Below are 14,623 nucleotides of genomic sequence, written 5' to 3'. Positions count from 1 at the left end.
CAAGCTGCATGCAACTGCCGTTGAAACTCCCATACTTTAGTTAAAAACCAAAAGTAAATGGAGGATATGGAGTATCAATGGGAGGTAGCACTCAAGCTGATGGTGCAGCACTGTTAATTACACAATACTTTTATTGAGCAATTCAGTGGTAATTCTTACTGCTATTCCTCCTTAATAAGATCCATTGTGCACCATAAAATAGTAACTAGGACACAGTTTGTATTCTACATGCATCTCATATCTCTTTAGCAGGTTCTTCCATATCCATAATCTCATCATTATTACTATTACCCTCAGAAGACAGTTGACTTGCATTAATCAGACAGGCTGCCATTCCCTTGCCAGATTTTCTGCAGTTTTATTGTGCTTTTGGACATTTTAATTAACTTGAAAAATTAATTAAAAATCTTACCTTATTAATATCTCTTACCTTCCCCCTACTCTGTAATCTATTATCAATGTTTATTATCACTGACCATTCAATTCCAGAATGGTCTTGTGGTGGGAGAGCACACCAGAATGCCCAGGTAACAATAAAATTGTAGAGTGATTCTGAAAATTCTTAAAACACTCGGTTTGGTCTTTTACTTGCAGTATATGTGGCTGTCAGAGAAGCAAAACCAAACAGCTACAGCTCATTAAAGCCTTTCCCAATTCCTTCGCACTGACAATTCATCTTAAAAACTCAGGTGTTTCTTCTGTTCTTGTATAGTTGGCTGTAGATTGCCAAAGAATTGACTGAATGAAATGAAAGTCAATTCATTTAAAGATGTCATGACACATCCCTGAAACTTGGTCACCAATCACATAAGTTAGAGTTTTACAATATTCTTTATGAAAAAAAAAAAAAAAAAGAAAAAAAAAAAGAAAAAAAGGGATCTGTAGAAATTCATAAGAAGTCCATGGAAAATACTCTTAGATATATATATATAGTTTAATAGAGATAAATAGCTTTTCTACCTTCCAGTGATATTTTGAAAACAGGCTATAGAACTTGGTAAAGAACAGTTTCCCCAACATGAAATTCATTAGGGTGGTTTAAAATTCACAAGAAGCTGCAATATTTTGTACAAAAAATACAGTGCTTTGCAGAAAGGAAATTTTTCATACATTTCTGTCTTTTCTGTTATGCTTTTCTCAATTGCTCATCACTTTTAATATGATTAAGCTGTGACAGCATGAGCACGAGCAGTTTTGCTGGAGCCAGCTAGGCAGATAGCAAAGAGTTCACTGCACCATAAGGGTGCACAGGTTTGTCCTCAACATTTCTGTTTGACGTGCCAGCTATGATCTCACCTCTCTTCTGGTAGGTGCTGCTATTCCAGCTTATACAAAATGTGATGCATGTGCTCAAAGATTTGCCAAAAGAAAAAAATATATAAATTATAAAAACTATTTTTTTTGGTGTACTATTATTTTGAATCTTCTACTTTCAGCAACCATCCAACAATGTCAGTGGTGCTGCTACAAATTGCTTCAGCTTTAAAACTTACTCAACATTGAATCTTGGTCATTTGTTAAGAAGGGCTAAGGGACTCCCGAGCCCATTCCTAAAGTTTCAGAAGTTTGAGTCCTCAGGCTGCTGAAGTGATGGAAGATCATCCCCTTTCCATGGGCTCACCTCCGTTTTCCCTGCGAGGGAGATACCACATCAGTTACTTTAGTAACCCACATATGTTTTCTATAGGGAACATAAAGGAACAAGATCAGGTCCTTCAACAGACACTGTTTTTGCAGCTGAACTTCTTTTATGAAGAAATGGGAGCTGCTGCAGATCTGGTGAGATTCAAGCTTTGATTTCCTAAGAGTAAGGCAAGCTTGTCCCATGGTAAAGGCACTTGGCTCAGGGCTTAGGAAATGTGGATTAAATCCCACCGATGGTCAATTTGTGTGTGCAAATAATTTAGACGTTGCCCATCTCTGTCCTTTCTCTGTAATCAGAGATATGTAAGAAGCTCAAACTAGCTCTGCCGCGCGATGGAGAAAGCCAATAGTCAGAGAAAAGTTAATTGATTATTGATGATTAAAAAAAAAGTCTCCACCAGATAAAATACACATACCCAGAGTCAGCACAGCACGCTTGCAACTCCTGACAAACAGGACGATTGCAAGAGTTCTCCATTTAAGAGGATGATCCAGGAAAGAGACACCCAAACTGCCTGTGGTTTAAGTCCTTCCAAGAACCAAGGACCTATTTTTAATTGCTGTCAGGTTTTCGTGTAGAAAGGCCCTTACCCACCTTTTCTCCAAGTAAATACCCAAATTACCAGAAAACAAAGGAAAATGAGTGACCAGCGTAGCTTAATTCCCAACAAAAGCACTTTGAGGTAGTTTAAAGCTGTGTATCCTATCACAGCCAGGAGTGAATCTTCTGAATTATTTAGTAACCTCAGACCTTTCAAAAGGAGAAGAAACTCATTGCCCGGTTCCATGGGACTTAGATGAAGTTGTGTGGGTAGGAGTATTAGATATTTATTCACCATGGACTTTGATAAATAATTTACCACTTCAACTGTGACTAACGAGATAGCTGAATGGTGAAATCTCTGCAGTAAGCAAATAGAAACGTTTCCTCTGTCGACTACACAGGTGAGGTCCCAAACTCATCAGAAGAAAACCAGGCTGGATTTTGTAAAAATTGACCAAGTAACCAGAAGTCTTCACGGCAGTGGATGAAAGTAGTATTTTGCTTCATAGTTATCTCTATGGGCCCAATCTTAACTGGTTTACAGAAAATTTATTGCTTTGTTAATGTAAGTTGGGCTACTGGATCAGAGGGGCACTCTGTCCAATATAGCAATGTTTTCACATAGAAATGTCAGAAAGGGGAGGAAAGTGTCTTGTACTTATAATGCACAAGTGAAAAGCTTGCAAATCCTTTTACTCAAAACCCAAGACAGAGGGCTTTCAGCCTTCCACAGAGCAAGGAAGAGAGTTCTCTGCTAACAGTGCAAAATGTACAGAAACAGAATTTATGCGCATTCCTAAATAGTGTATCTTTCTCGTTCTTTTTAAATAGATGGCCCAGAGGCCTTCTTTAAACCCCATGTCCCACTCTTCTTTTGAACTAACCCCATTTATACTCTTGCAGTTGCATGTGCACATTATCAAGCAATAGTGACATCAAGTGGTCTAGCTTAGCAGATTGCTAGCTTTATTGTTTCCCCACTCATCCCAAGGGCAGATATCGATTGTCATCAATCCTTTGTGTAAACAGATCTGAAATCTAATATCAGACATTTATCCTGTTGAGGGTATTGCTCATCAGCTTGATTTAAGTTATGTTTATATATGAATATAGTATGATTTATAAGAGACCTTCCAACTCTTCGCTGTATGGTAGTTTAAAAGTTCTTTATCAGAAATATACCTGTATAGTCCTGACAGTAAGAAGATTAAAAGCCTTCTTCTCCCATCTGATCTATAGCACTAGTAGACCAATGCAGCAGGAATGAGTGTTATTTATTGATTGTATTTCTAGAGTGCCTAATATCCACCAGCAGAGATCAGGGTTCTGTTGTGTGAGACACTGTGAACACATGAGGAATAATGTTCCCAGCACCAAAAGACCTTGTAGTCTCCCCGAAGAGAAATGAAAAAGGCAGAAGCAGTCAGCAGATAGGAGAGCACGAGACTATGAAGAGATAAAAGCAACATAGTAATATAGTCCTGCCCTACCAGCACCGTAAGAAAAAAGGAGGTATAAACCTCTCATTCATGGCTACACAACCCCTAAAACTGTGAAGACCAGCATTGTAAGCTGATGGTATCAGAAGGAACCCAACAAATCCAAGGTCTAACCATCCCCTGGGGCCACAACCAAACCTTCTTCCCCACCACCACTGATACCCACAAAGGCAGATCCACCTCTGCTTCTCAAAACCAACAACAGAAAATGTTTAGACTTTCCCTCAAGCCTATCACCTTTTTGAAGATTTCAGAGATGTACTCACTGATGAGTACAAACAATCCTGAAGATATTTTCAGCACATCCATAGTGATGATTCAATTTGCTATTTATTGGGAACAATAAATCACCTCATATATTCGGAGGGCCACAAATGCTACTTCAGTAAACTCTCCTTCAATCCTGAAAGTTTTCTGGACCAAAAAGTGAAATTCACAATGGCATCCATTCCCCAGATGTATTCTGACCAGCACCAGATGGTAGGACATGGAAAATGACTTTCTTAGCAGACAGGGACTCCACCACATGCATTTTTGTCTAAATCTCTGAGTTTATGAGCAGCTCAAAACATACAGCTTCAAAACACGTTTTTGGTCCCCTTGGAGAGAGGGGCTTAGAGCAGCCTACGAGGGGGTGAGCATATACTAGGGCATAAACTGAAGATGTCAATACAGAGAAATAAGAACAGATGCTTTTGCAAGCAGAATGTTTTCCTTCATACTCCCCCATCAGTGACTGTGATAGTGTATATGATGTATATTTAGCATCTTTTCAGATACTTCAGGTATCTTTGGGTTTCAGTTTGCAAAGCAAACAGGAGAAGCGATATGATGAGGATGCCAGCTTTAACACAGTAGTGCCAGCACAAGATCATAGAAGTCAGAAGGGAAAAACCCTGAGAAGGATGAATATACTAAGGGTGGGAAGAAGGAGAAAGGGACATGATCAGTGGTGCTTTTGTCTGCTTCATCAAAGGTGGAGGTCACAACCATATGAGTGCACAGCCCCTTTAGTCTGGCTGTGGATGTCTGGCCTACAAGCTGGCCACCCCAGTCCCTGGCTGCCAGCATGTGTTGAAGCCTGTGCAGGGCACCTGCAGCAGTACTGGAAGTCACGCTAGCTAACGGGAACCTGGCACTAATTCTTCTTATGCTAAAATCGCACCATCATTCATTCCACTGTGGAGGTATACCTGTGGTACGACTACTTGTCTCCTCTACATCGGAACCACAATATGAGGGAGCTGGATTTCCTGCCAGAGTGAAGTATAAGGGGCAGGACTGGTGATAGATTTGTCCTATTTTTCTTTCCTGTTTCCTTACATTTAAATAAACAAATGTATAATTCCATTTCCTTCCCCCCAGTACTGAGAAGTCACCTGGTTTATATGCCAGTGCCCACCAGCTGAGTTCTCACATGGGTTCCTGTGGCCACAAGTCCATCTGAGTAAAACAGTGCTGCCTCATGGCACGCAGAGACATGGTGCACACCCTGAGTGACTTCATATGACACACACACAGCAAATACCATGCAATGTCTGGGGACACAGGGCAAAGAGGCCTTTGGAGCTGGGAGGTCCAGATTATGGGCCCCACCACCCCATGCTGTAAGACAGCCCTGGTTATTGCTGAATACAGGTGCAAGTGAGAGAACATGTTCTTCATTATTAGCTATTCACCATGTGTGCTCCAACATTCATTAGTCTCCTGTTTAACCAGAGTTATTCAAGTAAGGAGCAGAGACAATGCCATATGACTTATGTGAACACTCACACACCATGCATAATGAATAGTGAATAGCCAAAGTGAACCTCTCAGCGGACTGAAAATGTTTTGTCCAAGCTGTTTAGCAAATACTTAGAAATAATATTCCCATTGATAGAAATTGGATCTTATTGAGGAGTAACTGATACACACACACACGAGAAGAAAAATAAAATAAAAATGTAATCTCCCCCTGCCCACAATTTACTGAGTTTACTCAGAGGGGGTAATATCAGTTGGCTCCATGTCCCTGTACCTGTGGGAAACCCCCCCTTAGATCCACAAGAGGGGAAATGTAGCTTTATATACCTACACACCATGCTTTTCATTGTTGTTGTTGCCGTTGTTACTGCCTTTTGTAGTTTTCCACACAGTAGCAGCACTGCAATAATTTCTTCTGACAGCTGATGGTTAAGTGGTGGCACAGGGGAAAAGTAGGGCAATGCTGCAGCCCCCCGGGGCTCGTGCACCCTTTGGGGCTTCAGGGAAAGTGGTGAGTCGCTCAGGTAGGACGTGGGGACTATGCAAAATGGATGGAGATGGCCAGGCACAGACCCGCTCTGCCATTTGGGCCTGTCAGGGGCTGACACGTCCTCCGCCTTTCTCATGTCGGGTTGTCATGTCCTGTTGGTTTCAGTGTTCAAACTAGAAATGAGAGGTGGCAGGATCAGAACTGTGAGACAGCTAGCGATGACGATTACACAAGCTGGAAATTATCTTTCACAAAGCAAGAAAATAAAATAAAATGAAACCGAAGCTAGCCATATCTCCAGGCTATTATACTGATAGCAGGTAGGCTAGACATATAGGCATGGAGCATGCATGAATAGATTGGGTACCAGCTTGAAAACTGCTCCAAATGGCTTAAGGGAGCTGCTGGGAAGAAATTAATGCGTAAGACATTCAAAGTAAACAAAACCCTGACAAACTCTGAAATGGCTGTGTCTTCTGTTTTGCGTTCTGCCACAAAGGGCTATGAGCCTTGAAATAAATAACTGAGGCACAGGCCAGAAGTAAGGAGCTGTAGCCTCGGCTTGATCTTAATGTGAAGCTTACCTCATCCCACCAGAAGCATCTGGGATAGTGTTATAGCCTAAATTTAAACATCCTCTGCTCATAGCATCATCCTTGGAAAATACAGGATCCACAAGAAAAAGAAATATGTAGACCCAGGATGCCAAATAATTGACCCCTTGTTGACCCCCTGCAATCAAGATCAACTTTTGTTCTTAAAGTGAATTTAAAAACACTTCTTTGTCCATTTTTTTCCTATTACTCTCTTTTGATTTTTTATTTATTTTATTATATATTTTTTTTTTGCACAGGAGCCATGGGTAGTTCTGCAGATAGCAGGAAAATCCCAGCGCTGTGTTAAAAAAAATCCAGATGTAAAGCAAAACGGATTAATACACTTTTCTACAAAGTGGTAAAATGAAAACACATCTGATGGACTTCCACACAGTTTGCCTCAGGCAAAGAGCATTCCATTAAAATAAAAATACATTTGGTTAGAGCAAATTAAACATTCCCAAGGAGGAATAGTCTGAGGTCAAAGGTGAAGCCACTTTACTTGCACACATGTTTTCAATCTGTTTGACCTCTGTGATCAGCAGAGCTCAGATGTGCAAAGGGGAAGAAGCTTAAAAGAAAATGGGAAGAATAAAAAATAAAATAGAAAGAAACACATAGGAGATCTGCATAATACAGCTGTAAACTCCCCATCCTGAAAGTGGAAAAGTTGTGAGGAGTTTTTCTGTGATCCTTCTCTGGGTAATAAAAGACCTGGAAGATCTTGACCACATTGCAAGATAATGATTTTTCTCATCAGCTGGGACAGAAAGAACAACTCTTAAGCTGTTGCGGCAGGGATTTGTGTGCCTGATGGTGAGCATGCCTGAAAAGACTCCAGGGAAGTGGATCAAAAAGAAGAAAAAGAGCAAGTGAAAGACTTTCTTGCTGCTGAACCAGTGCCCTGCTTTGTGCACGCTCCCAGCTAAATGTGCCATGGCTGCTCTCTGTAGGCAGGCTTTTGGGGTAGGTTTGTGCCCCCAAAAAAACAGGGTCTGGAGATATCCAGTGGAGTATAACACCCTGCCAACATGCCAGGGGACAGAAAGCTTCCACTGCACGCCTTGCAGTTAGGGGAGGAAGAGTGAGCAGGGGCAGGGTGTTTGCCACTCAGCTGCCTCCCTTCCTCTCATCCCTATCAGGATCCCTGAGCCAGGATCTTCTTCAGCATGATGAGAGTGTTTTTTTCCTGGGCTCAAATGCGGCCAAACAAAATCAAACCCCAGCTGAAGGCTGTTCTGGAGCCTGCTCACTTCAGTATATATGGCCCAGGACACTACAAACTACAGACCATTTTCTTGCCAGCCCTAGGTTTACAATACCTGCTAAGGCTTCATGTTTGCTGCCCTGGCTTTCCCCTGTGGCTGGTGCTTGAGATAGGGTCCTCGCAGCAGGGACTGTTCCTTGCAGCCGAGCCTTAATCGGGTCAACAAGAATGGATTTTGCATCACACTCCCAGGGAAAGGCTGGTGCGTGAGCAGAACAGAAGCCCACAGATCCTTTGGGCAAGCTAGACTTAGCCAGGAGCCACATTTGGTCAGATTGCTGTTTTGAAGCCAGCCAGTTTAGCTACTCGATATTTCACAACTCATCTGTTTGCTATGGGTTAGCAAATTCGCTGGCCCCTCTCCATCGATGACAGCTGTGTTATTGCCTATGTCACTGCAGAAAAAAAAAAAAAAAAAAAAAAAAGAAAGGTGCTTTAGATCTTTCCCAGGTTATTACTGCAGATTGATCCACCCACAGTGCTGCAGCTGCAGGTTAGGCCCCTGGTGGCTCACTGCCCACCCACACACCAGCAGGCACCAGTGCGACCAGTGCATCTCCTGTGCAGAACCCTGGGCTCAGCTGGGAGCTCAGAAGGTACGAGTGGTGTTTCCACTGGGGCTCTCAGAACCTTTTTGTCTCCTCAGCTGCTTCAAAGCAGCAGATAACCACAAAAAGGAGAGTGTGTCTGAATCTCTGCTAACTCCTGACCAATAAAAGCAGCACAGCGTTTGTCACCAGTCCATCTCCTTACCAGGCTGGAGATCCCAAAGCCAGCACCTCAGCCAGCATGAATGAGAAGAGCCAAATCAAGGTGAATTCTGTGATACATGCTAAAATCAGCTGGAAACCTGGGAGGTAGAGTTCAGAAAGCGCACAACCATGTAACGTGTGCTCCAGCTGCAAAGCAACCCCAAACTTCTGGCTGTATCTCAGCCTGCTCAGAGCCAGTCCCATCTTCACACCCCTGTCTTTTGGGGAAGAGAGGATCTTGAAACCAGGCTTGAATCATTTGTAAGATCAATGCTATTTATGCCTTAACTGATGGCAGCAGCACGTCCAAACGGGGTTTGCTACACCCCTCCTGAAGTAACCAGGACCTGTGAGGCCGGTGTTTTTATTAGCAGGTAGGACTGTGCCATGCGAGGAACAACAGGATTTACACTTGGCATCCACAAAATGAATTACACATTCCAGACATCTGTAGCTTCATAAATTATAACACAGTGTCAACAACACACCTGTGAAGAGATTTTAGAAAACAGGAGCAAAGAAACCACCGGCGTGCCGAGGGGATGTGCTGGAGGTGCAATTGGCTGCTCTCCACTCCTCTTTGCCCAGCTTTTCCTTTCTGCGTGCCCCTCCGTGAGCAGGTTTGCACCAACATCACCAGGGAGCAGGCTTCCATCGCCCTTTTTCGATGCTGCCCTCCCCTCTGCAACTCAGCGCAGTGATTGGGATCTGATGTGTCCCCCCCGAGCACAGCTCAGCCAGGGGCCCTCTGGGGCAGGGGGTCCGGGGGGGGAACAGGGTTTTGCATACGAGATTAAGGAGTGAAGATGCCTTTTCCCCTTTTATCTGCCCGCGTGCTGTACCGCTGCAGCCCCTGCTTTCCCTGTGTTGCATTCAGCGTGCTGCGTGACTCATCTACAAGCTCAAATTACCTTGCTAAAGTATTCTTAGGAGAAATAATTAGCCACAAGCACCTCCTCTCCAGCCTCCTGTATGTGCCTCAGGGGACTGGGGCGCTTGACATAAATCATTTAGTCCCGAGCCCTAGCACACACCTTTCCCAAAGGACTCCGTAATTGGCAAAGTAGTTGCCAACTGGGTTTAAAGTGATTTGAAATTGTTTTCCATACAGCCTTGCTGATAGCAAAAGGTTTCCCCCTCTCCTCAAGCATGAGTTACAGTAACATGATTGAATGTAACCCGTTATTCAGCTCAAGCTGTGATTCTGATACAGTATAGACAATATAAATTCCCCAGAGCTCGGTGAGGCCACCTCAATGGTCCATTTAAGTCCAATTCAATTAGGCTCACTATAGTTCTTAGGATTTCTTAGGTATGTTTGCAGCAGCCTTGGGGTTTGAATGTGAGAACAGTATTCATCTAGGAGTTTTAAATTAGGTCTCAGGTGTCATCATTCTAAATGAATTATTACAGTGGTGTGTTCATGCCATTACAGGTAAGGTTATGTTAGCATCTCCACTCAGCTACATTAATGCACCGAGGGCTGCAGCTTGGTGTGTAAGGTCCTTGCCTTACAGTGGCTTTTTTAACCCAGTTTTTAAATAATCAGGCTGCTGGGCACTAAGCTGTGTTTAAAATTCATGTAAATAAGTTGCTTACTTTCAGCTTCCAGAGGATTGTCTGCAATGTGGTTTAGGAGGGACTGCTACGCCTGCAGCACCGCCTGCGTGCTGCCCTTGGCGGAGTATGGATGAACATAGGGTCCCATCGCTCCCTGCCCTGCCTGGCTCACCATCACCGCACGTGGCACGTCGGTGGGCAGTCAGGACCGGGGTGATGGAAAGGGAAAAATAATGGGGCAGGAGTGCTAGATGCTGTCTAGCTCATGCCTCGACTTGGTTGGTTTGAGTCTGAGGTCCTTCTGATTTTCTTTCCCCAGCCACAGTGTGTGGGGAGGGAAACATAAATATGGTGTTTCATTTTGCTTTGCCCAGCTTTTCTCCATTTGAGTCTGAATTGGATCTCCACAGTCTTCAACAAACCTCTTGGTGTTATCAGAAAATAATGTGTAATGAAGGGAGGGAGGTGCTGCAGAAACCCAAATGGCACCTTCATGTATTTTGTCTGCAGATTTTGTGTCTACACCGTTTGATTCCTCTAACACAGCAATGCAAATGGCAGATATGCAGATGGAGTTTATTTCAAAGAAGGAAGAAAGGAGAATCAAAGAAGATACATAATTTTTGGCAGGTAAATCTGGAAGCTTAACTGACTTTTGGTTTGAATCCCAAGACTGGTATCTAAAGGACAAAGATAGCATGTCTTTATTGGCCTAAATGATGTAATTCTTTTCACTATTTTACTCTGGTCCCATCTAGTGGCTCCAGCAGAAAGCGAGACCCCTTGGTCCATCACTGCATTAACATGAAAAGTCACAGTTCCTCTAGGGCTAAACAGATAAAGGACAGGGGACATTTTACAGGTAGGGAGTTAGAGAAACAAAACAGTCAGGTGTCCTCTATATAGTTACACATGCTCTGGGTCTCCTGAATCCACGTCTTCTGAGAGACATGTCATACTTTCTAGAAAAGCATCCTACTCTTCATAGACTTAATCTTTTCCTATTGCTTTTATCCTCAAAATTTCACTTAGTTTCTCTCAGTTCAGATTTGCTATGTCCTGCTCCTATGCTCCTGGGAAAAATATGCCAATATTTTGCCCGTGTTATATAGGGGAATAGTCAGAAGAAAAGACCCAAAATCTCTTTCCTCCACTCTCTGTCATATCTTTGCTAGGGCAGAATATAGCCTTAAGATCCTTCCAAGATCAAATAAATGCCTCCAGGAAGAAAAGATCAAAGGAGAAAAAAAGCTTAAGAAGTCACTTGTCTGGGTATTTCCTTGTATTTAAAGTGGCCCGTCATGACTAAAGCAGTCTCCTGGGTTACAAGAATCTAGGGGTGCAATACGCTTCTCCAGGGGAAGAGGCACCCAAGTGAGGGAGAACATCTGTAGGGCACATTCATGCACGCAAAAGAAGACCCTGTGTGCTCTCATTACCCTGCTCCCACCAGCTGGAAAAGAGTCACACCTTACCCAGAGGCCAGGTAGCAACCTTAGCACTCATTATTTCCAAGCTTTGCTGCAAGGCTTGTGGGCAGCATGGGACAGGCTTGGAGAGTTTCTGCCTGCCACAGCCAGGATCCCATTTTGGCTGAGCACAAAAACATGGGGCCTGGGAAGGACACGGTTCCTCCAGAAGTGGGACATGCTGAGGAGTGGCTCTGTTGTTTCTGGACCTGAGCTGGGATTATGCCATGTGAGTTTCTCTGGGGGATTAACACTGACTGATGGATGCCTGCATTGTGCACAGATTGCCATTTCCCCAAATAAGCTAGGTGATCTCCTATGTGCTGGATGTTTTCCAGACTTTCTTCAGTATCCATTGCTAGTAATGGATTTTTAGCAATCCATTTTCTTTTAGCCAGCTTAACTTTTTCAATCCTGTTTTTGTTTCTTCATTCCTCCATGGCATTTTCCTCATTTCTTTCAATAGTGCTACTATTAAAGTACCATTGAGGTCACATTTGGGTATCATTCACAGGAACATCTGTTTTTGACAGAAACCCAAGGGAATCAGATCCAAATGACATAAAGTTAGTCATATCTTAAGGTATCCTATTGGGTCAAGATGCCAGGGAAAAGAAACATGTTGAAAAAAAGAATAAGTATCTCCTAAGGACATACTTGAAGATATTTTACCATGCTCACCAGAGTGTTTTTTCTTTGGGGACTGGAAAAAATGCCTTCCTGGAGTCTTATTTCAGTAAGTCATTTGTGAGGAGGTATTTTCTTACCACTTCACTATTTCCTTTTGCTAGAAACTTAGGAACCTTTGCATGCCCTGAACATTGAGGTTTTAGATAGAAAACAACAGATGACCCTTTATGCCTTGAGAATAGTACAAAATTTTGCATGAGAGGACAAATCTTAATATCTCAGTAGGGTTAATCTAAAGACAGATTGGTTATTGGGAGCAAAAAACCTTCCCTAAAGCATGACAGCTCCGTGTTGGACTCTCAGACCTGGAAACCGATTCCCAGTACAGGACAAACACCAGAAAACTGCGAGTCCTATGAACCAGTCTTCAGGTCAAACCCGTCTCTGTGGGGAGCACCCTGATTTCCTTCCAGTCCCACAACTTAGCTAATTTCATCACCATTTCCTTCCATCGTCAATGAGGAACAAAAACTATGGCAAACACTCATCACGGGCAGGGCACACCCGCAACTTATGACACCTATAGCATCCATACGGACCTTTTGCATGTAACTGGGCTGCTCAGAGCTACTTTGTGCATCGGCTCCTGCGGAGGGTGGGAAAGGATAACGCTCTCCTCCACGTTTAGCCATGCCGGCCGATTTCTGCGGAACAACAGTGACATCCAGCGGCCACGGAGACCCAGCTGAGCCGCCTAATTCCTGCCACGGGCATCGCTCAGGATGCCTTGCCTTTGTGATGTAAAAAATGACCTGCAAAGTACTGAAGGCTGGTGAGACAGGAATATTACTGGAAACGCAGGTCTCTTTTCAGCAGCAAAACTCTGCGTTACTCAGAGCGACTGAGGATGAACAGTGGAAGGTCAGCCCAGGGATGTGGGGAGGCTTGGGACCAGAAACTGCACAAATAACACAGACTGGGAATATTTTGGTGAGGGTATTTCTGGGAGGGGAAGGTCAGCTCCATGCCTCCCCCTGGTCACTAACCCCAAGCCAAAAATTTGACGGGGTGTAGCCCCACGTCACCGAAATTGGTTTGGGATTATTTTTGCTTCCCCTCCTCATTTCCAACCTTAAAACTGCAGCTGCAAATCTTCCATCTACAGTCAAGGGACTTTAAAAAAAATAAATTCTGTGATTGTCCTGACACCTGCTCGTTGCTGGGCCCTTGGCTCCAGAGTAGTGAGCACCAGGAAACTGGCAAAATCAGAGAGTCAGTGATGCTGCAACCCTTCCAACTTTTTTTTCCCAACAGTCCCGCTTTACTGTAAACGATGACAAGAGCTACCCTTACAAAACTGACCTGAGGCTAAGTCTGCACTGGAAATCCCTATCTGTGGAACCACATTGGTTTAAGCAGTGACATTTTTATTCCTGTTTTTTACTCCTGGTAAATCCCTAGAGCGGGATTAGCTGTACTAGCAAAAGCTCATGTGAAGGAGTGATGGGAGGCAAGTTAACAGGCAGCATTCTCCGCTCTGTAGCTGTACCTGGGGCAGCCCTGGCTCAGCTTCAGTGTCCTCTCCTCCTCCTCACCTTCCTCCTCTTGAACTGAGGATGAGGATGCACTGAGCCCATTGCCTGCGAGCTGTGCCTCTGCTGGGGGGCTCTGCAGCTGTGCCAGCTCAGCTGTCCTGCTGCAAACCAGCCCTCCAACACCCTGGCCTGTGAGCCCCTTGTACAGCAACACCCAGTATTTCCAAGGATATCAATTGACTAGCAATAAGCAACTGCAGTAAAAAGTACTGCTTACGAGCGTTTCAAGGCAATTTACTGCAATGCTACACCAACCTTTCCCCTTTAACAGTAAAAATACTCATCAGGTGGAAAATGCCATCAAATGCAGGCAAAAGGGCTCTGTGTAGCTTAGTGATTGCTTCTGCATTAAAGATCAAAAACTGGAGTGGCTACATGAGAAGCCACTTCCCAATGTCATCATCCTTGGCTGCACAGTAGATATCGTAGCTCTAACATTTAAATAAGTTACATGGATGCTGAGAGAGGAATGCATGACCTGTGAATTTTGAGAAGTGGCTTCTTGGTTCCTGGGAGGAAAGAAAAGCAGATAATTAATTAAGGTAACTAGTAGCTTTGTTTTTAGCTTTCCTAGTAGTCCCAGGGACCTCCAGGACTGTCAGCGAATTGGAAGAAAGTCAATAACTAATAGAGAAGTAAACATTGCTGTTCCAGGTCATCCGCTGCAACCTCAAACCATGGAAGGGAAGCTCTGCTCTTGTAAGACCTCCATCCCTGGGGCTGGGTAAAGACGTTGGCAGGGTGTTAATGTGGCTACCTCCTCCTGCCACGCAGCAGATCTGAGGGAAGTACAGGGTCCCTTGGGGCCTCTGCTAGAGCAGGAGCTTGCAG

Source organism: Anser cygnoides, chromosome 2 (genome assembly GCF_040182565.1).
Source record: "Anser cygnoides isolate HZ-2024a breed goose chromosome 2, Taihu_goose_T2T_genome, whole genome shotgun sequence".
NCBI lineage: Eukaryota > Metazoa > Chordata > Aves > Anseriformes > Anatidae > Anser > Anser cygnoides.
The sequence above is the reverse complement of the archived record's forward strand: the minus strand, read 5'-3'. Positions refer to the sequence as shown.